This window comes from Chiloscyllium punctatum, chromosome 5 (genome assembly GCF_047496795.1).
Source record: "Chiloscyllium punctatum isolate Juve2018m chromosome 5, sChiPun1.3, whole genome shotgun sequence".
NCBI lineage: Eukaryota > Metazoa > Chordata > Chondrichthyes > Orectolobiformes > Hemiscylliidae > Chiloscyllium > Chiloscyllium punctatum.
In genome coordinates, this window is record NC_092743.1 from 137,379,228 (window position 1) to 137,405,576 (window position 26,349).

At 42.3% G+C, this 26,349-nt stretch overlaps 1 protein-coding gene across 24 annotated transcripts in view; it reads right to left on the bottom strand.

Annotated features, from left to right (window-relative positions):
* sulf1 (sulfatase 1) overlaps positions 1-26,349 on the bottom strand; it is a 403,560-nt gene that overhangs the window by 150,790 nt on the left and 226,421 nt on the right. Inside the window, exon 4 of one of the 24 annotated variants that reach the window (XM_072571459.1) lies at positions 2,059-2,117. The exons of 22 other annotated variants lie outside the window; for them this stretch is intronic. The gene's annotated coding sequence lies outside the window, so the exon portion shown is untranslated. Of the gene's footprint in view, positions 1-2,058; positions 2,118-15,235; positions 15,334-26,349 lie in introns of all 24 variants that reach the window. One more of the 24 variants, XM_072571460.1, reaches the window with a different exon arrangement.

Genomic DNA, 26,349 nt, shown 5'->3' on the forward strand with positions numbered 1-26,349 from the left:
CACAAAACAGTCCAACCAGAGACTACCTAAACTAAGGTTAAATCTATGCATTATAATTACTTCACTCCTGTGCTACAACTAAGGTAGGGAGGGTGACTCATTCTTTTCGTTGTCCCATTGCTTGACTGGCCACAACAAAATCTCAGTGTAAAAGCGAGATGTTTGTTATGTAGCTCAGTACTAGCACGTGCGCATACTATCTATAATTATTTTGCCAAGTAACAAATGAATTTGGAAAAATAGAATGATTCACAGGTTTTCTAGATACTGGACTGCAGCCAATTCATTATCCACACTAGCTGTTGATAATGGGTTATCTTCCTCATTCATTCAGTTATGGCTGGTAAACTCACCTTTCCAGGAGTCAGTGATGTAGATTTAGATTTAGATTTCCCTTTTGATGTGAGTGGTTTCAAGAGGGGACAAAGGCTATTCCCACCATGGCAAGCTTTCTCTGACTGTCTGTGTTCAAAACCGTTATATTGTACACCCAGAAGATGGGTCACGTGACCGCTCCCTGAAAGGGTTGCTGACTCAGTGATGCCAATCAATCAGCTCAGCTTCTTGCCAAATGTAGCATGTTCATTGCTGTAGCCAGTGGCATTTACTTTGCAAAATCTTGTTTTCAAAAGATTCAAGTCACATAAGTATGTGTATATAACTGATTACAAGTTAATATCACAGAAAACTCATACATGTTACCTATTAAAACTGTTCACATATTATTTAACAATCCAGAAAGAGAAAGTGTAAAGTCCTGAAAACTTAATCTGCTGAACATTGCAACCAGCTTGCTGTGTTTGAATACAATATATTTAAATTATTCAGGAAGTTTTTAAATTGCACTCACCTCTGATGACATCCTAAGTCTACAAGGATGCTATAGCTATGCTGACAATACAGTGCCGAAAATATGCAGCACTGTAGATGCCAACTGCCAGTACCAATTCCTCATTACTACAATTTTCTCTTGTGACCTCTGTTCCAGTATCTATCCATTTATACCAGCAGCTCTCTCGGAGCTGTGTACAAAGCATTTGAACATTGGTCGTGAGAGCTCATCACCTCAATCACTGGATCCTTAAACAGCACATTTACCTTATACTCATATTAGGAAATACCTAGCAATTAGGATTGATGACCCTTCCTGATCTTTCCCCCTAAATGTACTCAAAGGGAGTGTTTCAAAGGATGTAGGCATCACTGGCTAGGCCAGCATTTACTCCCCATCCCTAATTGCCCATAGAGCAGTTAAGAGTTTACAATATTGCTGGAGTTACATGCAGACCATTAGATATAGGAGCAGAAGTAAGTCATTCAGCCCATTAAATCCTCTCCACTATTGACTGACATGTCTCTCAATCCTAGTCCTGTCTTTTCCCCATAACCCTTATCACTTTACTAATCAAGAGCCTATCTATCTCTGTCTTAAATACACTAAATGATTTGGCCTTCACAGTCTTCTGCAGCAATGAGTTCTACAATGCAGGCCAGCAAAGACTGGCTGATTTCCTTCCCTAAAGGATATTAATGAATCACTGTAATACCTTTAGATTTGAGTAGTGTTCCACATGAACATGTCAGCTCTTTGGGATTGGGATTAGGATTAGTCTTACATTGCTCGTGCAAACAAATGAACTGAGTAGCATGACACAAAATACTCGAAAATAGTGAAACTGTCAGCTGATTGCATGAACTTATACCTAATCTGCTGGCCTATGCAGAGCCCCATCAAATTATCAATCATTGGGAGGCTTCAAAAATTGTTCTCACAATAAAACATAACTTGGGTTTCCTATACAGTGAGTATTGAACAATGTGGTGGGGTTGGGGGGATGGCAATTAAAGTGGGAAGAGACTAAGTGGACAACAAACATGGATCCAGGCCAGTGGGATGAAAGAAACACTCAAACATAGGAAGAAGGGACAGCAGTCAGCCACTCAGCCCTTCCAGCCTGCTCCGCCATTCAACAGATCATGATTGATCTGATTTTAAATTCCAAGTTGCATTCCTGCATATCCTTTGGTCATCCCCTTGGTCATCAAAAATCAATCTACCTCTGAGATTCTGCATCTATTGCCTTCTGAGGAAGGGACTTCCAAAGATTCTCGATCCTCTGAAAGAAAAAAAAAATTGTTTCTTCATCTCTGATTTAAATGGATGATCCATGTTTTTAAATTATGGTCTCTAGTTCTACATTCTCCCACAAAAGGAAGCATCCTTTTGAAATCCACCTGGGATTGTCCCCTCAGGATCTTATATGATTAGCTTAATCACCTGTGACTCTCCTAAACTCCAGAGAATACAGGCCTCACCTGACTAGATTTTCCTCATAAGGCAATCCTTCCATTCCAGGTATTAGTCTGGTAAACCTTCTCTGAATTGTTTCCAACGCATTACGGTGACCGGTACTGGATACTGTACTCCACATACAGTTTCACCAATGCCTGTATAAGTGAAGTATAACCTCTATCCTTTTGCATTCAATTTCCCTCACAATAAAACATAACTTGGGGTTTCCTATACAGTGAGTTTTGAACAACGTGGTGGGGTTGGGGGGATGGCAATTAAAGTGGGAAGAGACTAAGTGGACAACAAACATGGATCCAGGCCAATGGGATGAAATGTCTATTTCTATAAATACAGTTGCATAGGGTGGCACAGTGGTTAGCACTGTTGCCTTACAGTGCCAGGGACCCAGGTTCAATTCCAGCCTCAGGCAACTATCTGTGCGGAGTTTGTACGTTCTCTCTGTGTCTGCGTGGGCTTCCTCCCACAGTCCAAAGATGTGCAAGTTAGGTGGACTGGCCATGTTAAATAGCCCATGGGTTACACTGATTGATGTGGGATGCTCCTCAGAGAGTCAGTGTGGACTCATGGGGCCAAATGGCCTCCTTCCACCCTCATCACACAGAATCTTGTAATTTCTATATTGTCAATGCTATGTAATTTTTAAAATGAACAGGCTGGGGCTATTTTCCCTGGAATGTCGGAGGCTGAGTGGTAACATTATAGAGGTTTATAAAATCATGATGGGCATGGATAGAGTGAACAGCCAAGATCTTTTCCCAGGGTAGAAGAGTCCAAAACTATAGGGCTTGGTTTAAGGTAAGAGGAAAAGCTATAAAAGACCCCTAATGGTGGTACATGTATGGAATGAGCTGCCAGAGGAAGTGGTGGGGACTGGTACAATTACAACATTTAAAAGGCATCTGGATGGGTATATGAATAGGAAGGGTTTAGAGGGATATGGGCCAAATGCTGGCAAATGGGACTAGATTAGGTTAGGATATCTGGCTGACATGGACAAGTTGGACTGAAGGGTCTGTTTCCATGCTTTACATCTCTATGACTCTAATGATACTATCAAATTAATCTAGTCTGGTTGAAATTTTAAATTCTCTCTCAAGATATACAAAATGCAAAAATATTGCCTGTGTGGCTTTGCAAGATAATTGGTTCTCACTGAATCAAATGTATTCAAAGAATTTAGCAGAACATGTGGAAATGAATGCATATTGATATAACTAATCACAATTTGAATCAATGTACATAAGCCTTAAAACAAAGGAATGCTATTAAGAAGCATTATTGCAGTATTCTGTGTGGGTCTCTCTTAGATAATGAGTGTTATCTTTCTAGACACTGATCAAGGTTAGTTATCATTAAAGTTGATTAACTGGCTCTGTGAAAATAATGGGAATAGATTTCACGTTCAGCCCATTTGAATCGTTAAATTAATTGAATTTGGGAAATAAACATTTTATCTTCAGCTTAATTTAATTGGTAATTCTCATGCCTTTGAGCCAGAAGATCAAGGTTTACCACTCCCAATCTACAGGCCTGAGCATCGGATCTAGATTGACACCTAATTGCAATGTTCAGGCAACGCTGCATGTTCAGAGGTGAATTTCTCCAATGAGCTGCTACGCAGTGGTGCTGCCTTCTCTTGCAGCTTCACATTTTGGATTCATAGCAATGTATACACTGGAGAGGAACATATGTCACTGGTATAGACAAAATCTAATCCCACAAGGGATTTTTCTGATTATCCATTTCATTCGACGGTACGGTGACACAGTGGTTCGCACTGCTGCCTCACAACGCCAGGGACCCAGGTTCGATTCCCGCCTCAGGTGACTGTCTGTGTGGAGTTTGCACATTCTCCCCATGTCTGCGTGGGTTTCCTCCAGGTGCTCCGGTTTCCTCCAACAGTCCAAAGATGTGCAAGTTAGGTAAATTGGCCATGCTAAATTGCCCATAGCGTTAGGTGCATTAGTCAGAGGGAAATGGGCCTGGGTGGGTTACTCTTCGGAGGGTTTGTGTGGACTGGTTGGGCCGAAGGGCCTGTTTCCACACAGTAGGGAATCTAATCTAAAAAGAAAATTGCTAGGCATGGGCTCTTGTGAACAAACTGATTGTAAATTTCCCAAACAAGAACAATAGTTCAAAAGTGGGCCAATGCCTGTAAAGTGCTTGGGGACACTCTCAGATCATGACAGGTACTACAGAAATGCAAGGTCTTTGAACTACAACACAGGCAGAAAGTAAGCTGCGTAAAGGCTAATCCACTGATACTGCTAATGTAACATGGATGTGGATCATTTGGATGTACAGGTGGAATCATGTTGAGGCAGTGCATGCCCCTTGCACCAAGACTACTAGTGGACAAAAATGTCTGCTTGGAGACAGGATGCATGTCCACAGGCAATCACATGGCAACCAGCCAATCAGTGTTACACATTCAAGAGGCCCAACCAATAATACCATAGGCCATATGGAAAGTTGCTAATCCCATCATTACTAAATGGTGGTTGAAAATCTGGGCGCCCTGGACAGGGATATACTCTGTCTAAGCTAGTAACATCATTCTGCCTGTCAAACAGGAGGATCTTAATTTGAACTGATGCCATGCTTGGATTCCTGAAGCTGAAAGCCATCACCCTACAACGTGCCTCAGTCACCTTTCACATTCTCTTCATCTCCCTTGACCATCTCTCCATTATCCTTGTCCTCCCTCAATGTTCCTTGAGCCACCCAACAATACTCTTAATCAACTGTCAATCTCAAGAAGTTCCTCTTAACATCACATTGCCCTGGTACTCTGGGATTGCCCCTATCGCATTCAACCTGCCACCCAGCAGCCCTGACTCTTCTTCAATCACCTTTACCCCAACCTCAGTTAGCCTCAAATCTCCCAATCTCAGCACTGGCCTGCCTTTATGCACTCTGGATTTCCCTTCAATCAGGCCCTCGCTAAAGATTCCCTCTGATATCCAGCTCCATTCCCCAGTCCCCTGCAACCTTTCTAAGGGCTGCTAGTATCCAGCCTTCCCTTATCCCTCAGATAGCTATGTTGGGACCTTTAGCAGCTCAGCCTCCTTTCCCCAGTCCAACAATGTATCCCAATCAAGATAAGCTGCTCCAATTATTGCACATCCACTAGGAAGACAACCTTGCCAGTCACTCACCACCATTAGCCAGCTGTGAATTCAAAGACATTTCCTCATAAAGATACAATTTAACCTGGGAAACATTTTAATGAGTATATATGACATGTTAATAGATTAAAAATAGGCTCCTGCTGGCACCTTCAAAGATCCACCTTTTTTGCTGTTGCCATCATCCGGCCCGCTGTCGGAAAGCTCATATTTTGCTTTCTGCGAAATTAGTTCCTGCACCCTGGAGCATCACTGACTGCACTCGACAGTTCAGCAATTTAGCCAATGTGCAAAACTGAAACTAACCAACAAATTGTTATTCAGAATGTAAAGTTTATACTTAGGGTCTTTAGTTAATTTTTTATTTTAACAAAGGACAAGATATCTTATACATTTATACCTAATCTAATTCTGCGGTGGAAGTTGTCTATGCCTATTTCCTGAAGCTAGTATTCAAGCACTCTGCACAATTATGCTGCCAATGTAAATGATCCGAATTGTGTATAGTCATCTGCATATTCCCTCAAAAAATTACACTTAAGGAGAGATTTAAAACAAGTTGGACTGGAATATTAGTAGCTCAATTTTAAAACAATTTTAGTCCTAGTATGTTGTATGTACTGTAACTCCTTCTACACTATACAGTCCTTAATTGCATTCTGCACATGCAATATTGAGCTGCATAGCTCAACAGACTGAGGTTCTCCTGTCAGAGTAGTAATAATTCCGTTTGAGACAATTACATAAATTCAGTGTTTATTTTGGCAGTTTCAAAATAGTTATAGGCAGTTCTGGAAAGAAACATCACCTGCATAGTTATTTCATAGTTAATACTCCGAACTTATAGTAATTCTCCTTAAATTTACACTTTAAAACACTGAACATGATCTGTAGTTTTGCAAAAATCAATTGGTATTATCGCTAGATTATTGATCCAGAGCCAAATCAGAAAATGTTGGAAGAAATCAGCAGGTTTGGCAGCATCTGTGGAGACAAATCAGAGTTAATGGTTCAGGCTGAGTGACCCTTCTTCAGAACTGAGCTTCCTCAAGAGACTGCCAGACCTGCAAATCTTTTCCAGCAATTTCTGATTTTGTTTCTGATTTCCAGCATCTGCAGTTCTTTCGATTTTTATTGATCCAGAGCTCTAGGTAATGTTCTGGGGGCCTGTGTTCAAATCATGCCAAGGCAGATGGTGGAATTTAAATTCAATACAAATCTGCAATTAAGAGTCTAATGATGGCCATGAAATCATTGCCGATCGCCGATGGGTAGAAAACCCATCTGTTTCACTAATGTCCTTTAAGGAATGAAATTACCATCCTTACATTATCTGGCCTACATGTGACTCTCAACTGCCCTCTGGGATGGGCAATAAATTTTAGTCCAGCCAGTGTGACTCACATCCCATGAATGAAGAAGAAAAGGTATACAAATTGTACAAATATGAAAAATAATGGAATCCATCTTAAAGTGACTGACCACCATCTGAAAATTCTAGGAGGGATACTGATTCAATCGATGGGCAAACAAAGATATTAACTGTTTAATTAGTGAGTGAAGAACTGAGAAATTCTATTTTATTCAGCCCACTATTTAGGAGCAATCAAATTTTCTTCATTCTTTTTTGTGTGTGTTTGTTTTAACTGCGCATGTGCTTTAAAGGCAGTAAGATGTCACTGAATTGCCAGAACATGCTAACATGCCCCCACCTCTCCCACCCCTCTCTGCCCAGTAAGGTTTGTTAAAGCCTATATTTCCTTCAGGAAACAGGGAAATAGGCAAGTTGCTAAAATAACATACACAGAAAGTGATTGAAAAACAACTGGGAGGACAAGGTAAAGATCAAGCTCAGAGGTGGTTCTTGCTGACATTAACATTAGAGAATAAACTTTGAAGGGACCACAATAAGCCACTTAAGGGTCGCAAGAAATGAAACATCATTTATGGTTATGATCTGGGCTAAGTGCAGAATGCCATTTTGTAGTTCAATTTTCCAAATATTTATGCTCCCACAACATAGTTTGCTGACATCATTTCTGCATCTGTCTCCCTTTCATGCTGAATGATCTTTAATTTTAAATAAAAATCAGCTGCACAAGTTTTGTGAAGTAAGAACAAAAGCCAGTGGAATGACATTCCCCCACAACTTCAGTAGGCAGTCACATCTGTGGGGTGCCAGATGGAACAGGCGCACAGTGAGGGATATTTTACTGTCCAAAAGATTAAAGAAAATGCTTTCACTGATCTCTCATTCTAAGGTGCCTCAGTTTAGCAAAACAACTTTCATCTTTTCCCACAACAATATCTCATTCTGTAAGTGCTCAAGGAATGAACAGACAAATAAATTTGAATAGGAGGACTATCATTCTAAGAGTTATATTGTCTTGTAATGAGGCAGGAAAGGACAGTTAAGCTCTGTTGAGATATACAAGATTAGCTGATGCCACTTTTGGGATCTCCATTGGATTTTACCAATTTTTCTGGTTTTGTTGCCCATCGCTCCCTGCCCTTGAGGTGGTAATAAGCTTATTTGTTGAACCAGCACAGTGCTTGTGATGAAAACCGTCCTACAATGCTATTCAGTAGGGAGCTCCTGAACTTTGACCCAGTGAAAATGAAGGAATAGAATTCAAATCAGGATGGTGTGCAACTTGATCGGGACTCTTTTTTAAAATTCATTCATGGCATGGCAGCATCCATCACCGGCTAAGCCAGCATTTATTGGCTATCCCAAGACGGCAATTAAGAGTCAACCACATTGGGTCTGGAGTCACATGTAGGCCAGACCAGGTAAGGATGGCAATTCCCTTCCCTAAAGAGCACTGGTTAACCAGATGGGTTTTCACAACAATTGGACAATGGTTTCACAGTCATCATTAGACTCTGAATTCCAAATATTTATCAAATTCAAATTCCACCATTTGCCATCGTAGGATTCAAACTTCAGTCCTCAGAATGTTACCTGGGAATTTGGATTAACAGTCCAGAGATAATCCCATAAAACTATCACCTCCCTTGAAGGTGATGGGATTCCTATGGGAATGTTTGCCCTTCCCCATTTAGGGAACAGAGCTTGCAGGTTTGGGAGGTACTGCCAAAGGAGATTAGGTGAACTGTTGCAGTGTACCCTGTGGATCACATGCATTGCAGATGTGTTACGCTGAAAGTGGAGCACATGGGCACTTTAGCCAGTGGAGAGGCTGCTGATTAAATCAGAGTCAAAGAGTGTGGTGCTGGAAAAGCACAGCCAGTCATGCAACATCCGATGAGCAGCAGAGTCGACATTTCGAGATAAGTTCATCATCAGGATTGTGGGGGAGGCCCAAAGGGGCTGAGAGATAAATGGGAGGAGGGTGAGGCTGGGGTGAAGGCAACTGGGAATGCCATAGGTCGATAGAGGTGGGGGGGGGTGATGCTGATAGGTCAGAGAGGAGGGTGGAGCGGATAGGTGGGAAAGAAGATGGACAGGTAGGACAAGTCAAGAGGGCGGTGCTGAATTGGAGGGTTGGATCTCAGATAAGGTGGGGGGGCGTGGGGAGTTGAGGAAACTGGTAAAAATAAACGTTGATCCTGTGTAGTTGGAGGGTCCCGAGACTGAAGATGAGGCGTTCTTCCTCCAGGCGTCAGGTGGCTAGAATCTGGCAATGGAGGAGGCCCAGGTCTTGCACGTCCTTGGTGCAGTGGGAGGGGGAGTTGAAGTGGTCTGCCACAGGGTGGTGAGGTTGTTTGGTGCGTGTTCCAGAGATGTTCTCTGAAGCGCTCCGCAAGTTGGTATCCTGTCTCCCCAATGTAGGGGATACCACATTGGAAGCAATGGATACAGTAAATGACGTGTGTGGAAGTATCCTTTGGGGCCTTGGATGGAGGTGCTGTGGCAAGGGAAGGTGCCGGCAGTGGAGAGTGGATTGGTGGGGGTATGAACCTGACGAGGGAGACACGCAGGGAATGGTCTCTCTAGAAAGCAGATACAGGTGGGGAGGGAAATGCGACGGACGTCTTGTAGAGGGAGGAGGAGAATTTCTTAAAGGTGGGCATCTTTGGAAGGAAGAGGCCTCACAGTAAGGACTCCCCAGACCTCCCCCTCACTGAGGATGAACGATCAGTCCTCAGTAAAGGTCTCACCTTCATCTCCTGAAGCCCCCAGATCAATGAATTCAACACGTGTTGCGATATTGAACTTTCCTTCCGCTGCCTCGGCCTCTGAGCTTACTTTTTCTGTCAAGACTCCCACTCACCCTCCGAGGACTACTCCCGCCTCTGACACACCCCATCCACCTGGACACAGCGTGCTGGTCTGTTACCCGCCATCGATCTCTTTATTTCCAACTGCTGCTGGGACATTGACCGCCTCAACCTGTCCACGCCTCCCTCCCTCACTCCAGCCTCTTATCCTCCCCAGCCTCTCACCCTCCCAACATGCAGTCCTCCACTCCCTCTGCTCTAACTCAAACCTCATCACAAGGAGTGGTAGTCTGGCGCACTGACCTCTACACTGCTGAAGCCAGGTGCCAACTTGGGAACACCTCCTCCTACTGCCCTCTTGACCATGACCTCACCTCCCATCACCAAATCATCAACTCCCAGATCATCCACAACTTCATCACCACAGGGGATCTCCCACCCACAGCCTCCAACCTCATTGTTCAGACCGCACCGTCTGGTTCTACCTCCTACCTAAAATGAACAAGCCTGACTGCCCCAGTCAACCCATCGTCTCAGCCAGCTCCTGCCACTAAGCTTATCTCTGCATATCTTCTTTCCCATCTATCCGCTCCACCCTCTGCTCCGACCTATCACCATCACCCCCCCACCACCTTCATCTACCTGTTGCATTCCCAGCTCCAACCCCCCTCCCATTTATCTCTCAGCCCCCTTGGCCCTCTCCCACATTCCAGATGAAGGGCTTCTGCTCAAAACGTCGACTCTCCTGCTCCTCAGATACTGTCTGAACGGCTGTGCTTTTCCAGCACCGCACATTTTTTGACTCTGATCTCCAGCATCTGCAGTCCTCACTTTTTCTTCCTTGCTGATTAAATCAATTTGCTTTTTTAAACAGCCTTGCCCTCAGTTATTTAGGCTCCAAACTCTGTTTAGGGAAGGAATTCCACTTTGCTCTCTTTTCTCTCTCTTCAGTTAAGACACTCCTTGAAGCCTCTTTATTTTTATTTATACTTTTGTGGGATATGGACATCAGTGGCTGGCCAGCCTTTATTGCCCATCCCTAGTTGCCCTCTGCTATTTACAAAGCTTTTGGGACATCTGCACTGATACCTTACGTAATTGGATAGTAAAATGTTGTCAGCCAACAGTCCCTTGAAGCACATTGAGGCATTTTTCTGCATTAAGGATGTTGTATAAATTCAGGATTTTCTTTGTTGTTGTTGATTGGACTGAAGAGACCCTGAAACATTTGGGACTGTCACAGCCGAGTCAAGATGGCTGTGGAGCAGGAGTTCCTCCGCTCCTATTTCCTTCTCTTTTTTCTCCCCTTTTTTCTCTTTTTCTCCCCTTTTGGTCTCTCAGTGGGTCTCAGCCTGATCGCTCAGTGGCTTGTGGCAGGCCCTGCCCTGGTCTGTCAGCGCCCCGTGATGGGTCACAGGCTGGTCCCTCATGACTTGTGGTGGGTCCCGGCCTGGTCTCTCCACGGTTGATGGCAGGCCCCGGCCTGGTCTCTCCACGGCTTATGGCAGGCCCCAGCCTGGTCTCTCAGCAGTTTGTGGTGGGTCTTGGCCTGGTCTCTCCATGGTTTGTTGTGGGTCTCGGCCTGGTCTCTCTGCAGTTTGTGCCAGGCTCCGGCTTGGTCTCTCGGCAGTTTGTAGCGGGTCTTGGCCTGATTTCTTAACCGTATGTCGGCCAGTCACAGTGGCTCATGGAGGTTTCTTGGCTCAGCATGCAAGTAGATCCTCCTTGCGTATGTTCCCAAAGCCCCGGGGGGAGATTGGAGATTAGTGATTAGTGATGGTTTCTGCAGCAGCGGCATCGAGGACAGACAGCAGAGGTCTCCCGGAGAACGAGATAAGTGGAGGACGCATCAAAGACTTTTGAACTTTTAACTTATTCCTTTATTTTCCAAGTTTAGATAGGAAAGACTTTAATACTAATATTACCCTATTTCATTTTTTTTCTACTACTCTATGAAGTAACTTTTTAACTCCCGTTCCTCTTATTCCTTTGTACTGAAATTTGTTTTTTAATACACTTCAGTTTTTTTTAATTACCTAGGATGACGCTATGTGTGGTGACATTATACAATTTTCACTGTACTCCTGTACTTGTGTACTTACTTATGCATGACAATAAGACATCTAAAAATCTAAAATCTAAATCTAAACATTGATCTTTCTGACAAGGATGATTCTACCGAATGGAGGGGAATGCTTTAAAGGTCACCAATTAGATATACTAGTGTTCTTCAATACCATTATTCTTTCAACGTAGATTTATTGTCGAAAACAAAAATGGTCTCCTTTCTTAGGTCATAGTCATAGAGTCATACAGCACGGAAACAAACCCTTTGGTCCAACCAGTCTGGGCGGACACAAGCCCAAACTATACTAGTCCCACCTGCCTGCTTTTGGCCCATATCCCTCTAAACCTTTCCTATTCATGTATTTACTTAAGTGTGTTTTAAACGTCGTAACTGTATCCATATCCATCACGTCCTCAGAAAGTTCATTCCACATGCGACCAACCCTGTGTGCAAACGGTTTCCCCCCATGCCTTTTTTAAATCTCTCTCCTCTCATTTTAAGTAAGTGTTTAAATCCACTTTTAAATCCATGGTTAAATCCACCACTCTTGAAATCCCTTATCCTATGGAAAATACACCTACCATTAATCTTATCTATACTCCACATGAGTTTATAAACCTCCATATGGTTACCTCTCAACCTCTTACACTCCAGTAAGAAAATGTCCAGCCTATCCAGCCTTTCTTAATCACGCAAACCTGCCATACACTGTAACATCCTAGTAAGTCTTCTGAACCCTCTCCAGGTCAATAATATCTTTCCTATAACAGGGCGACCAAGCCTGGACATGGTACTCCAGAAGCGGCCTCACTAATGTTGTGTATGACCTCACCATGATGTCCCAACTCCTATCTTGCATATAGCTCTTATACCTAATCTAAGTAAAGGCTCAATGAGATTTAGAGTTAAGTAGATCTGGAACCAGACCCAATTATTGATGATCAGGCTATTGGTATTGACTCCTTACATTAGTTGGCTTTGTATTCCACACTGTCAAGTAAAGTCCAGCTTCTTCACTGTACTGATAGCCTAGACGATGTCCAAGTCTGATGTGCAACTTTTCAGCACTATTGTGAGGGACCACAGACCCTATCCAGTGTACCATTACTTCTGAATATCACATGGAGTGAGCTGAATTGATTGCACTTTATATCTATATCACTGGTGACTTTAGGAAGAGAGTGGGCCAGATCACCCAACTGGTGCTTGATTGAAGAAACACATCATTATCTTTTTCTTGTCAATTCATTGAATGTGAGCATTGATAGCATAGCAGGCATTTATCACTGGTATGAAGATCTGCTTTTAAGTTGCATAGAAGAAACTTTGTAAAAATGGACATTGCAGACTGCAAGATGACTGCCTCAGCTTTTAGAAACTCAAGCTTGATGAATTGCTAGAAATCCAAAGTGAATAAGAAATGGACATCCGAGACAATACAAAGGGATTTTGACATTTGCTAATATTAAGGATTACTCCAAGACCAATGAGACCACTTCTCCAATTTTGGCTCAATGCATGTCAAACACGAGATTAAAGGAACTCCACTGACACTTTCACTGTAAGAGAATGCATGAAAAGTTTCAATCTAGATGCTGGGGAGAACACAACTGCTTGATGGGTTTACCATGACGCATTATTTCGGACCATGACTGTGAAGTTTGACAGCAGCCATTTTATTGCAAAGTGAAGAAAGGGCAGTTAAAATGATTATTTCACTGGAATTATTACAGCTATCTCTAGAATCATCTTGAAACATCATGAGTGGTACAGTAACTCAGTGGTTAGCACTGCTGCCTCACAGCACCGGGGTCCCAGGACCAATTCCAGCCTCAGGCGACTATGCGGAGTTTGCACATTCTCCCTGTGTCTGTGTGGGTGCTCTGGTTTCCTCCCACAGTCAAAAGATGTACAGGTTAGGTGGATTGGCCATGCTAAATTACCGATAGTGTCCTGGGATGTACAAACTAGATGAATTAGCCATGAGAAATACAGGGTTACAGGGATGTGTAAATTTGGGAGGGAAGCTCAATGGGCTGAATGGCCTGCTTCCACACTGTAGGATTCTATGATATATTGATATAATGATCAAATAGGCAACTGTCATATCCTGTCTTCTGCCTAAATTCTTCTCTCAAAAGCTGCACCCTAAATAGTAACCATACCGGCTGCCTGTAACATATACCAGCAGCTTATGTGGCAAAAACATTGCATGTGATTAAAGCCAGTGGTTATGTGTGAACATCAAAGGATAACATTCCTCAGCTGGCAGATCAAGGGGAAGTATAGTCAGTCAGGGTCTATCATGTTGGTTTACTGAGAGAATTCTACTCCCCAGTGTAGCAGCAGAATTTTGGTTGTGCAAAGTACATTTGGATAAGGTGATGCATCTCAATGTTTATTATGGAGGTTTGACAATGAGGCTTCATTGCGATGGATATGAGTTCCTTCAATCAAATTTCAAACCTTCCCCACAGATTAGCTGCTCATTCATCTTCATTTCGTTCATTTGCAGGACATGGGGGTCACTGGCTGGGCAACATTTATTGTCCATCCCTAGTTGCCTTTAAGGATGTAGTGTGAGCTGTCTGGTCAAACTGATGCAGTCAATCTGCTGTAGGCATACCCAAAATGTCCTTAGGGAGGGAACTGCAGCGTTAACATTGCCACCTCACGGCACCAGGGAGACATGTTAGATTCCAGTTTTGGATGACTGTGTGGAGTTTGCACGTTTGCCCCGTGTCTGCGTGAGTTTCTTCCAGGTGCTTCGGTTTCCTCCCAAGTTCAAGATGCACAGATTCAGTGGATTGGCCATAGTTAATGCAGGGTTACAGGGATAGGGTGGGTCTGAATAGGATGCTCCTCAGAGGATTACCACAGACACAATGGACTGAATAGTCCCTATCTGTCAGGATCTTAGGATTCTACATGGGAGATTCTTAAAGGAAGATGTCAACTTCGCACCACTGTCTCCTGGAGGGCAAATCAAATTATATTGTGGTATTTTTAAAGTAGTACCAAGGATCATTGAGCAAATGTCTGAATGTTTAATTATATAAGACTTTTGTTTCAAACTTTAATTATTAGCAATCTATCCTCCACCAATTTTGCATTTTGCCTGTTTTTGCGCATGTGTGCATCTGTGTCACAGAAACTGGGACCATTGTTTTAGCTTTCAATAACTTTATACATATTTAGCTGAGTAAATTTTCTTTACTTGTTGACTCAAAAAGAAACCTTCTGGATAGTTCTTTAGTCAGTACATGAACAGTTCAGTATATACACCAGATTGAAAAGTTACAAGTTCATCTTTTCAATCTTAAGCACACCCACTACAATGAAACAATGAGCATAAAAACTCAGTTGTAACATTGTCCACCACTAACTGTCCACTGCAGTCTTCCTGTAGATATTTTTGAATCAATCTGTTCAGAGATGCTATTACACACTTTTGGAGCAAGTAGCATTTGAACCTGAGGTCCTGTAATCCTGCTGGAGTTCAGTCTGGCTGAAAAAATGCATGTTTAAAATGTTTGTTACCTTGTCAGTTGCCTGGTTGACTGCTGAACTACAGAGGATTGCTTTGATCAGCTGGCTATGGGACTGATCAAAGTTCGGCATATGTCGCACGGTTCATTCTGAAGTACATAAAAGATTTTTGCCTGCCATGTCATTAAGTCATACAGTACAGAAGCAGACCCTTTAGTCTAACTTGTCCACACCGACCAGACATCCCAATCTGACCTAGCCCCATTTACCAGCATTTGGCCCATATCCTCAGAACTTTTCCTATTCATGTACCCAGCCAGATGCCTTTTAAATGTTGTAATTGTAACCGCCTCCACCACTTCCTCTGACAGTTCATTCCATACGCCCTCTATGTGATCCTTTATAAATCTTTCCCCTCTCAGTTTAAACTTTCACAGTCTCTGCTGAACCAGGGTTAGCCTCATGCTTTGATGGTGATCACAGAGTCTCCTAAAGGACACAAATTACGCTGATATGCTATTCTGTTGCTGTTGATGCCTGACAATGTTTTGGGCTGCTCAATATGTCTTTATGATACATGTATAGATAAATATATTAATATTAATATTGAGAAAGTGCATCACTATATAATAGTGGATACCTTCTTGGTGAAGAATAAACCTTTAGCATCACATGGACTTTGCAGTTATCACTTTTGCTAATGTTATCATGGCACTTAACTGCAACAGATTGGTTGTGGCAGACAAGATCAAGTAGGTTCCTTCTGTGTGTTGAGTCAACTTAGTGCTACTGGGATAACCTTTCATTTTGCAGGTTGAAATTCCACTGTTCATTATGGCTTCTGCCAATAATGTTCCACAAGGTTCATCACCAGTTGAGAGTAATTGCGGTGCCAACTGGTGGTTTCGTTCGCTTCATCTGACCTGAAGCCACAAGACTTCACAACACCCTGAGCTAATCTCGTCGATCCCAGATCATTCCGCCTGATTGCACATGCTGTTTGTTTCTGTCTAAAGGCCATATCCCAAAGTGATACAGGACCAATATTTTCTTTAAAGCTTATCTACTCAGCAAAAACAGTTTATTTCAAATTGTTTCCGATAAATTATTTTTCATGGTTGTGCATGCATGTAATTTATCACAGAACAAAGACTGCATGTGAAATTTCAAGACATACAAAAAAGTGGATACAAAATTAGCTGAGTGTTTTTAAAAAACAGAGAAATAGTAAACGGCTTTTTTTTCTGGCTGGAGGAAGGTTTACAGTAGAGTTCCCCAGGGTCAGTATTGGGACCCTTGCTTTTCCCGATATACTCTGGATTTTGGTCTTTGGGGACAATTCCAAGGTTCGTAGATGACAATAATCAGAAGGACATTGGCAAGTTGGGTGAATAGGTGGTTCAATGAGGTTCAATGAAGAGAAGTGTGAGGTGATGCACTTTAGTCAGAAGAATGTGGAAAGACAATGTAAACTAGAGAGTACAGTTTTAAAGGTGGTGGAGGGACAGATGAACCTGGGGGTGTATGTGCATCGATCATTGCAGGGGGCAGTGTAGATGGGGAGAGCAGTTAATAATGCATACATTATGGTGCTCTCAGCTTTATTAGTAGGGTATAGAATACAAGAGTTGTGGTGTGGGGAGGGGCCGGAGGGAGTGTGTTTAATTTGTACAAGACACTTGTTAGACCTCAGCTGGACAATTGTGGGCACTATATCATAACAGGGATGTGAACACATTGGAGAGAGTACAGAAGCAATTTCCAAAAAGTGGTTGCAGAAATGAGAAACTTTAGTGATGAGGATAGTTTGAAGAAGTTGGGACTGTTCTCCTTGGAGAGAGGGCGATTGAGAGGAGATTTAATAGAGGTTTTCAAAATCATGAGCAGGCTAGATACAGTAGATACCTCAGTAGATAGAGAGAAAATGTTCCCACTCATAAAAGAAAGAACGAACAAGATGGCATAGGTTTAAAATGGTGTACGAATGAAGTGAGGATGATATGAGAGAAACCTTTATCGCACAGAGGGTTGTTGGGGTATGGACTTCACAGCCTGGAAATGTGGGGGAGGCACTCAGAGGGTATTGGATGAGTATTTGTACAGAAATAGTGTGCAAGGACATGGGAAAAGGCAGGAGATTGGCACTAGGTATGAGAACTGATGCAGACAGAATGGGCCAAATGGTCTCTTCCTGTATTGTAACAATTCTGTGACATTAAAGAATCAGTTTAGTGGGCGGCATGGTGGCACAGTGGTTAGCACTGCTGCCTCACAGCGCCAGAGACCCGGGTTCAATTCCCGCCTCAGGCGACTGACTGTGTGGAGTTTGCACTTTCTCCCCGTGTCTGCGTGGGTTTCCTCCGGATGCTCCGGTTTCCTCCCACAGTCCAAAGATGTGCAGGTCAGGTGAATTGGCCATGCTAAATTGTCCGTAGTGTTAGGTAAGGGGTAAATGTAGGGGTATGGGTGGGTTGCGCTTCGGCGGGTCGGTGTGGACTTGTTGGGCTGAAGGGCCTGTTTCCACACTGTAAAGTAATCTAATCTAAATAGTTTACTCTTTACAACAAGCACTAGACTTAAATGATTATTTTCCAATCGGCAGCCCATAAACGATCAGACTTATTAAACTGAGCATCACAACTTGCCCTAGTGAGATCTCAACTCATGGGACAGGATTTTCCATTTTATAATTAAAGCGAGGGGCCAGATATCTTTTTAAGGACACCCACACACACCAGCACCAGGCTGGCCAAGGGGAAAGCCTGCTAGGCTTCTCAGCCAATCACTTCCTGGGCCATCAAAGAGCTGTCCTGCCACCAACCAATCAATGCAGCAGTACCACTTCATTGCAACAGTACTGTCCTAGACCAGTAGATAAAGAATGTGACTTTGACTAGGAGCTGGTGGGTTGGAATCATAGAGTGCAGATTGCCAGGGAAGAGGTGGGCCAGAGGCAAGGGGGAGGGAGTGATTTTCATATGCAATCCCTCCACAGACAGATATCCAGGCCCTACAAAACCAAAATTGGTGCAGATCAAGGCCACTAGAACCCCCAGCCTTGTTGGTAGGTTGCTGTGTTTTGCCAAGAATGTCACTTTTCCCATTCAGAGGCTAAACGGCACAATTAGCTCGAGTGCCAATGTCTACAATCAACTGGACCATCTTTTATCCCATCTTCATTTCTGAGGGTTGGGGCCATAGACCAATCTAATGGGCAAAATACTGCAGTGATTTGTCATTGCCTTCTGTAAGATTGCTAACCAGAAGACTATCCCCTGCCAGCAGGCTAATAATCAACTTGCCTGATCACCTTCCAAGGCTAACAAGTTCCAGTGTGGGACTCAACCTCATTGCTTTTAACCATACTACCAATGAGCCACAGGATCTCTCTGTCTCTTGGATCAATCTTCCATAACCATGCACTCAGTTACAAACTACAGCAAGAACTAACAATGATAGCTACACAGTAAATGTACTAAACACAGAAAGGAAAATTATTGTATAAATGTACTGAGGATAATTACAAAATGTTTAAAAGAAATTTAGATAAGTACATGAATTATAAATGTTTGGAGGGATAAGGGCTAGCGCAGGCAGGTGGGACTAGTTTAGGTTGGGATTATGTTCAGCTTGGAACGGTTGGACCGAAGGGTCTGTTTCCGTGCTGTATGACTTTATAACCACAGGAATGCTCCACTATTTGAGGCTATTAGGCCCATCATGTCAGCAGTGGCAAAGAGTAATAGAGTCAAACATCATAAAAGATTTATGAAATCTTTACTGGTATTATGAAAATAACAAGCTTTCAATTTCCTGGACGCTGAAACATGCATTGTTAGGCTAGAAATGCTGCACAATTGTATCATTAATGCTCAATCTAAAACTGCATGTCCAAAAGTCATTACAAAACTAAACAATTATTAGGTCTCTACATAGTGGGAATTTTATTACATTTCCGACGTTCAGAACATGGTTAGGCATATTTACTAAGTTGTAAGTTTGATAAAAAGTGAGAGAGAACATTGGTCAATTTCCTGTTGTACACATTGGGGCATTGCAATGGAATTGTTTGTCTGCTATTCTAATGAGAATATAACCCAATCAAATTAGGTGAGCTAATGTCTAAATTATAAATTCTGTTTGGCATGCTAACATCATTGTTCGATTTCACCTTATTTATTGTTGCATTTTAGGCAAGGCCACTGAGTTTATTAACCTGCATGGTTCCCTGCTCCATAAAGTCCCCCATTGACATATCATATTCTCAAGTCCAAAACCATTCACCTCACTGCCCTCCCTACCTCGGTAATTTTCTTTTAGCTGCACAAACATTCAACAGCTCTGGTTTCTACCAACTCTAGTCTCTTGCACTCCCCATCTCTTTTCACATCACCGTTAACCACTATGCCTTCAGCCAGTTAAGCCTTGTAAAACATGTTTGCCTCACATTATCTTTGTTTTCCATTAAAACCCTCTTTACAAGTCATTTTTTGTCAAAGCACCTTGAAAGATTATATTGTACTGTGCTGTGTAATTTGTTCTTGTTCCTTTATTTACCATATTAAATTCTCAGAAAAATAAATGATAAGCAGTCCAATCACACTGTAACTCTGTGGTTTATTTACTTAACATTTATTTCTGTGAAGTTTATCCATTTTTGTTTTTTTTAATCAAAGAACTGGCCGGTGTGACTGTTTTATAACACACACTGGATTCTTTTTATAGTATTTTCCTTACATGGAGATTTTACAGGCCCTATGCACAGCACAAAAGTACATTTAAAAGGCACAGTTTTTGGCATTTTCATCCAGAGATATCATAGATGGAAACTGCCATATTGATAAAGTACGGCACACACTTCTGAGGTAATCATTAAAGAGTAAGAGATCTTTAATCTGCATTTAATTGTGGCATCTTTATGTTCCAGGAGTGTCTTGTGCTCATATTGAAGACCTGGATTTTCCTCCACTCACCCAATGTTTATATGATCAGGGAGGAGTCTAGTTTCCTGTGAGCCCCTGTTGTTTCCACCAATCCCAAGTTACAGGAAGGGAAAAGTGGCGCCAGTGCCTTGCATGACCGCAGAAATGATTGTGTTACTTCATTAAGAGTTGATTACATGAAGAAGAGAAAGTGAGGATTGCCGATGCTAGAGAGTCAGAGTCGAGAGTGTGGTGCTGGAAAAGCACAGCAGGTCAGGCAGCATCCAAGGAGCAGGAGAATCGACGTTTCTTCTTGATGAAGAGCTTATGCCCGAAATGTCGATTCTCCTGCTCCTCGGATGCTGCCTGACCTGCTGTGCTTTTTCAGCACCACACTCTCGATTATGTGAATGAGTCAAGGTTCAGAATGACCACATGGCCAGTAACCATGAGGAGTCTATGCTGTAGCACGCGCAAAGTAAAGATACATACAATCATTGCTCTGCATCAGTTTCACCATTCAGTAAACATGGCTGAGATTTACAAGTCATAGAGTCACAGAGATGTACAGCATGGAAATAGATTCTTCAGTCTAACTCGTCCATGCCAACCAGATATCCCAACCCAATCTAGTCCCACCCAGCCCATATCCCTCCAAACCCTTCCTATTCGTATACCCATCCAGATGCCTTTTAAATAGCATAATCATACCAGCCTCCACCACTTCCTCTAGCAGCTCATTCCATACACAAACCACCCTGTGCATGAAAAAGTTGCCTCTTAGGTCTCTTTTACATCGTAAATTGAACCCAAAACTCTTATCTATCCTGTATGAGCCTAGTAATTCCACATTGAAGTGAGCAATACAAGAATACAATATGGTGATCAGGTAACTTTTCCAAAGAAAATGAAGGCAATGTGAGTTTGAGAGCCACAGGACAAAGCCTCAGTCAAGATTTAAAGCATAACGGATGTCATGTTTACACCAGGGTCCCAGATGGGAGAAAATGGACTCTGGTTAAGCATCAATTGGTTGATTTGTAAGCTGGCTGGGTTGGTTGCCCATCTGGGCGGTTCCAAATTGGGATGTAGAAGGAGCAGGGCACCGAGACTACCTCAGGTATCATTCTCATGTAAAACAAAAGCGCGCACAAGAAAAAAGCCTGAGCTGCAGCTGAAAACAGCAAAGGGAAGAATTTTTTACTGCTGAGTCTTCATACAGAGTGACCTCATAATTTTAGAATCATAAACAGCAATAACATTTACAAAATACATGTAAGGCAATTATCAAACTCCCCAACATGCACTGGGAGGGCACAGATCTCCTATCTGAAACTTGTGTTTTTAAGCAAAGAATGGAGCAATGGTTTTTAAATTTGATCCTGGAAATGGATAATCAAGTAGTGAAAATAAAGATAGCCATTGGGAACAAGGGGTTTCATAAAGTCTGAAGATGATTTGAAAGATCCAGTTAAGCAGTAGGAAATGCTGGAGGGATCAGTTTCACAGAAAAGTGATCTTTAGAATTCAGTGTCAAAAGTTGATGCCTTATGGCAACAGTCACAAGAATCAATTCATCGGTCCATGAGTGGGTTCTGTGGCAAGAACAAGATCTGTGATTTCTCAGAGGCTGAGCAGATAATAGAGCTGGTTATATCTTTAACACCCATTGAAGTTTTCCCAAAAGATCTCTTGGGGAAAACGGATCTCTTGGAGATCATGACATTGCTGTGCTACTAAGAGATAGCAGGAAATATAAAAGTGTATTAGATTAGATTAGATTACTTACAGTGTGGAAACAGGCCCTTCGGCCCAACAAGTCCACACCGCCCCGCCGAAGCGCAACCCACCCATACCCCTACATCTACCCCTTACCTAACACTACGGGCAATTTTAGCATGGCCAATTCACCTGACCTGCACATTCACCTGACCTGCACATCTTTGGACTGTGGGAGGAAACCGGAGCACCCGGAGGAAACCCACACAGACACTGGGAGAATGTGCAAACTCCACACAGTCAGTCGCCTGAGGCGGGAACTGAACCCAGGTCTCTGGCGCTGTGAGGCAGCAATGCTAACCACTGTGCCACCGTGCCGCCCACATTGTAGCTGAACAATGAAATCTGTGAGCATCAGATACAGTCTGCAATACTGTGTTGATGCACTGGCGCCAGGATGCTGAAAGCAAGTAAATGTTGCAAGTGTGGTCTGTTGCAACCACTCCACAGGTGGCCTGTGTTCTCAGACGTTTGCATGTCATGCATTGCAAAAGGACAGAGTTCATCCTTGAAAGAATCTCATTTCAGAGGCTGCACAATAATATGGTGGAACATAAAAACTTGTGTAGAATACTGATAGCAACAACAGGGAGGGAGTGTCCAGAGACCTCCATAAGAATAAGTGTGCAGTGAGCTTAAATCCGACTAAATCGGAACATCTAATGGATCAGCATTGTGGAGAAACAGCAGCCAATTCAGGCAACTGCACAGCATTCCAACTGTGCAAAGAGATACTTGGGTAATGACGATGTGGAAGACCATCTAAACAACAATCCAATGTTGAAAAGCTGTGGCAGTAGAGTCCTAGTTTATATTTAAGGCTGAGATCAATACATGCTTAACATAAAACAAAGAACCGCAAATATTTAAGGCTGAGATCGATAGATTCTTAAAATAAAACAAAGAACCGCAAATGCTGGAAATCTGAAATAATGACTGAAGGAAGGAAAGAACAGGCTGTACCCACAGGGGATGCAGTTCCCTTGAAATGTAGAATACATTTTAGTATAAATAAAGCAGTTTTGCAAAAATCTAGCAGAGTCAGATCAAAGTCACCTGTAGGTAAAAGGAAACCCTCCTAATACAGTATAGATAATGCCAAAGAGAGACCTAAGTAATATAAAAGTGGAACCAAACCAAAACCATGCTACTCCTGAAACCTGAATTTTCTCAAAAGCTAGATTATAAAAAAGACTGTGATACCCCATAGGATTAGCAAGGTAAAAATGTCACGTTGTCCTCTAAGGTGTACGCACAAGGGCAGTATTTTAATTGATACATCACTGCATCGAATAATATGGAATGCAATAGCAATCAAAGTTTGAATAAGGTCCTGCAGGACAGTGCTGCAGGCAGTATCTAATTACAGAATGCAGTGACAGCTGAATGAATGAACATATATGCAGGTCTGCTCCTCTTCCTTATAATGGTTTCCATTCTGTAATAGCTATCAGAGCTATAAACTCATTATTCAAGTATTATCACCTTATCAGCCACGTTTTGCGCCAATTGTCATGATACTAAAAGAAAATTCACACACAATATTGAATTCTAAACTAACACAAGTACAACAACTTGTCCTTCAGCGTTCTTTACTTCCAGCATTTACGTTCTTTGAAATGTTCTGTCTAGAAAATGTTTTGCTTTTTTTTATTGTCAATTAGTTAGAAGAGGACATTACACATTACAGAATCTGGCATTTAGGCTACAGTGCCTTGAATTAAACCTGCCATCTAAAAGTTACCTATCACCTATCAGCACATTGCAATTGCCTAGCAGGTACTCAGATATTCAGTCAATTAAGAGCTAAGTCAATAATCCAAAACAGCCAACCAGGCAGACAAATAGATAATCAGACAATCTTGGCCAGTCAGACAACTGGATGGTCATGTGAGTAGGCAGACAAACAGTTAGCCAGTTTAACCAGCCTATTAGTCAGACAGAAATACAGGCAAATGAGATAATAGGGATTAGCTTAAAATGGAAGAATTGAACATATTACCATCATTGAATCCCATATTATCAACATCCATAGAGTAACCACTGAACTTCAGTTGAACCAGTCACATAAATAAATTGACTATAAGAGCAGGTCAGAGGCCAGAAATTCTGTGGCAAATAATTCAGCTCCTGACTCCCCAAATCTGTTTGTCATCTGCAAGGCACAGTCAGGAATATGGTGAAATATTCTTTACTTGCCTGGGTGTATGCACCTTCAATACCACTCAAAAAGGTCAATGCCATTCAGGACAAAACAGCTACTGGGTTAGCAGCACACCCACCACTCCAGTGACTGAAGCACAGTGGCCATAGTGTGCAACATCTACAAGAGGCACCACACTCATCCAACAGCATCTCCAAACCCACAATCTATACCATCCAGAAAAAGGACAACAGATGCACTAAAGGTACTCCCAACACATTCAAATCACCCAGCATCCTGACTTGGTACTATATTGCCATTCCTTGGAGTTTGGAGTTTGCACGTTCTCCCCGTGTCTGCGTGGGTTTCCTCCGGGTGCTCCGGTTTCCTCCCACAATCCAAAGATGTGCAGGTCAGGTGAATTGGCCATGCTAAATTGCCCGTAGTGTTAGGTAAGGGGTAGATGTAGATGTAGGGGTATGGGTGGGTTACGCTTCGGCGGGGCGGTGTGGACTTGTTGGGCCAAAGGGCCTGTTTCCACACTGTAAGTAATCTAATATAATCTAATCTTTCATTTTCACTTGGAACAAAATCTTGGAACTCCTCTCTTAACAGTATTGTGGGTACACAAACCTCCCCAATGGGCTACAGAGATTCAAGATGGCAGCTCACTACCATCTTCTCAAGAATAATTAGGGGTGGGAATAAATGCGAGCTCAGTAAATGACACCCCACACCCATGAAAGAACAAAAGGAATAAAGTGCTTCAACAGGCTTGGCTAAATTCTAGACATAATGTCTGTCTTTGGTTTAAATGGGTAAATCCTGTGGAAGAATTTGTCTAGCAAATACAGGAAACAACCAAAAGGAATAGCCATTTCCTGCAACTCTAAGGTGATATCCACAATCAGGTCCATGTAAGAAATAAGTAACTGTGGACAAAGGTGAATTACATGAAGTAAACATCTGTTTTCTATTTGTCTTGCAATCCAGATTAAACTGAAGTTATCCATGGATACCTGATTCGTTGAGGGAAGGAACAAGATTGCCTGTAATCTTAAGAGGCATAACCTTTAAATTAGTGCCATGCTATTCAGGAATGATATCAGCTAGTAAATCTGGAACTCTCTTTCCAAAAAGAAATTGGAAATTAGGTCAATTGAACATGTCAAAACATGACTTGATAGATTTTTTGTTAGATAAGGGTATTAAAGAATATAGAATCAAGTAGGGTAAATTGAATTAGATATTGATCAGGCATGATCAAATTGAAAATGTAACAGGCTCCAGGGTTGAATGGCTGGCTCCTAATTTCCTATATTACACAGTCATGCCATTTTCCAAGCCCCTGCTAATCTTCAACAAAGTAAATTAGATTACATTCTCTACAGTATGGAAACAGGCCACTAGGCACAACATGTCCACACCAACCCTCTGAAGAGTAACCCACCCAGATCCATTTCCCTCTGACTAATTCACCTCGCACTATGGGCAATTTAGCATGCCCGATTTACCTGACCTGCACATCTTTGGATTGTGGGTGGAAACCAGAGCACCCAGGGGAAAACCACACAGACACAGGAGAACCTTCAAACTCCACCCAAGGTAGGAATCGAACCTGGGTCCCTGGCGCTGTGAGGCATTGGTGCTAACCACTGAGCCACTGTACTGCCCCCTTAATCAGGGTCTGATTGTAACTATGTAAATTACTGGGTTTGGAATGAGTTAAAGTTGACACACACAATGTTAATTTGAATCATCCTTCTTCCTCTTTTTGCCCACTGACAATGACAATCCACTGACTGACCATGTTTAACTGAACATCTGTTTGTCTATCTGATTGCCTGTGTTTCTGATTAATGATCTTTCTCCTTAACTAACTGAATATCTGACCACCTGCCAGACAATACGATTGTTATAAAGACTCCTCATTGCAATGTATTTTTGTGAAAAATAAACTAAGGTTCATGGCAGACAAATGTTTCAGGAAGAATATTATTGCACTTGTTCAAAACTTACTTGAAGAACCACAGAAGATTACGCTATAAAAGAGTACTCTTCAGCTTACATATCTGAACAGCTCCTGACTACAAAAAAAGCAACTATTACTCTATTTGCTCTCTGCCTAAAGTCCCATTACTTCCTCACTGATATAATGGCTATTACTTTATTAAAAGTCTCATTTTAACACAAGACATTAAGAGGTTTTTCTCTGTCAGGATTTGTTTAGGAGGGAAGCAACCAGGCAAGTTTCATCATCGTCATCACAACGCAAGATTGGAGAGGATATTTCCTCCGTGTGTACAGTTGAAGAATAATTA